Below are 2,392 nucleotides of genomic sequence, written 5' to 3'. Positions count from 1 at the left end.
GAGAGGGAGCAAAGTCTCCAGGTCCAATTCCTCCCACTTTGAACATAGCCTGAGGGGAGCCCTAGGCTAGCCTGAGTGAGTTAAAGATTGGCCAGGTGTGCGTGAGAAGCTCAGGCCAACTCCTGACCACAGGGAGCCAGGTGGGGCAGTGACCGTTGGGTGACTACTGGGCCTGAAACTCTGGCAATGTCTGTTTGTTGCTTGTTGGGGTCTTTTATATACTCATATGTCACTAGGTGCATCAATGGTGTCCACTGGTTAGGGGCTCTGAAAGATAAGATCATGTCCCCCTCAGACTGGAGCTCCCAGAGCAAAGCCATGTTTCCCTCAGATAGGGCAATGTTTCCTGAGATTCCCAGGTGTGGGCTGTGGTCCCCTACTAAGACTGGGACCCTCAGAGCAGGCTCACTTTCCCTCCGATTGCAGCCTGCAGGTAGGGCTGTCTCCTCCTCAGTTTGTGATGTCCAGGACAGAGTCACGCCCTGCTCAGCCTCAGCTTCCCAGGGCGGGGCTCTGTCTTCCTCCTCAGATTGGCGTCCCCTAGGGCCGACCTGTGTCTCCTTTGTCTGACGGGTGAGCTGAGTCTTCTTTCGGATGGAGCTTCCATGAAGAACTGGCATTGGGTTTAAGGACAGGCATGGACACAGACAGATGAAGCTCGGGTGAGGTGCTTCCTCCCTCCAGGATTTTAGCACAGAGTCCAGATGACTTTACTTCTTAAATTTATTATTTTTTTCAAAGCCACAGACAGCCATGATTACTTCCAGAAGGTTGGGGTAATTATCCCACTGGATGAACACTTTGGAAATGGTTTGGCTCATTTTCATCTTATCTCAGAGAATCATAATTTGTAGGGCAGATAAAGCTGGGCCTTATAAAGCAAGCAAAAGTAAATTGAAGGTAGGCTTCAGCTAGAGTGCAGGTGGTATATGGTAATAGCACCTCCTGCTGGTCAAGGTTGGCATTGCACCTTACCCCTATTAGTCTTTGTGGTTTCTACTCAGACAATTGGTAGGAAGTGAATGAGGTTCAGAGGTTCTGTATATGGGCTACTTGGAAAGGGGTGCTGGCAGGGTCAAAACTCTGTAAACTCACCCCTAGACTTCAACACCTACGGGGTGGTCACCATTTGAACTACCATATGAAAATTTCAATTTGAACTATTAATGGCTATTTTTCCCTACAGAACACATCTCTAATACAGTATTAAAAGTCAATAGGAAACAGGATCCACTTTGCAGAGATCCATACCACTGTCCATGTTGCTGGGTGAGTCTATTCCAGAAAACAGGGGGTCATGGTAGATGGGTGGGCACAGACATTCTTTCTGTGTCATTCTCTCCTATCTCCTTCTAGGACCCTCTCTGAGGAGTCCTCCATCATTTTCCTTCCTCCACCCCCATACCTGGGTGGGTACTCCAGAGTCACAATATAACCAGTTTGTCCCTCAAAGGATAAACGTGTGTCCTTGGAAAAAGCTTTGGCCTGGAGGGGCATGAATGAGGCTGGTGTTCAGTTCAGGTGTGTGTGGGGAAGGAAGAAGCCTAAATCTCAGCATCCTCAAACTTTGTTTTTCTGTCTCTGTTTTGCAGTGGGGAGGAGCCTTGCTCACACACAGGAGATGAAACATAATGAACAGCTCTTTGATTTTGTAAAGAACAAAACAAGCTTATTCTATACTTAGAACTTAGGGCTCTTATGAGATCAGCTAATCCAACTCTGCCTCCATTTTGCAGGTGGAAACACAGAAGGTGAAATTAGGGAGCATCAGAGTGGAAAAGAGGGGCTCCACCACTGTGGAAGTGAGCACAGTGAATGCTCCCCCCTCAGGGCTATGTGGAGAGAGAGGAAGGCCTGAGCTTTTTGTTTGTTTGTTTTTTTATGTTTTGGCAATTTTGTATTGTGTTACTAGCCTTTTTGTTTTTGTAACTGATAGACTTTATTTATTTTTTAATTCCCATCTCCCTACCCCCTCCTCTTTGGCAACCATCATCTAGTTCTCTATATCTATGAGTCTGATTCTGTTTTTTTTAAATTCAATTAATTGGGGTGACATTCAGTAATAAAATTGTATAGGTTTCAAGTATATAATTCTATAATACATCATCTGTACATCACCACCCACAGCCAAATCTCCTTTCGTCACCATATATTTGACCCCCTTTACCTTTTTCTACCTCTCCCCACTCCCCTTTCCCCCTGGCAACCACTTAACTGTTGTCTGTGTCTATCAGTTTTTGTTTGCTTGTCTTGTTTGTTTGTTGCTTTCAGTTTTATATCCCACATATCAGTGAAATCACATGGTTTGTGACTTTTTATGTCTGACTTATTTCACTTAGCATGATATTCTCAAGATCTATATTGTCACAAATGACAGTATTTCATCTTTTTT

The sequence above is a fragment of the Hipposideros armiger genome, unplaced genomic scaffold, assembly GCF_001890085.2.
Source record: "Hipposideros armiger isolate ML-2016 unplaced genomic scaffold, ASM189008v1 scaffold_511, whole genome shotgun sequence".
NCBI classification, from domain to species: domain Eukaryota; kingdom Metazoa; phylum Chordata; class Mammalia; order Chiroptera; family Hipposideridae; genus Hipposideros; species Hipposideros armiger.
The sequence above is the reverse complement of the archived record's forward strand: the minus strand, read 5'-3'. Positions refer to the sequence as shown.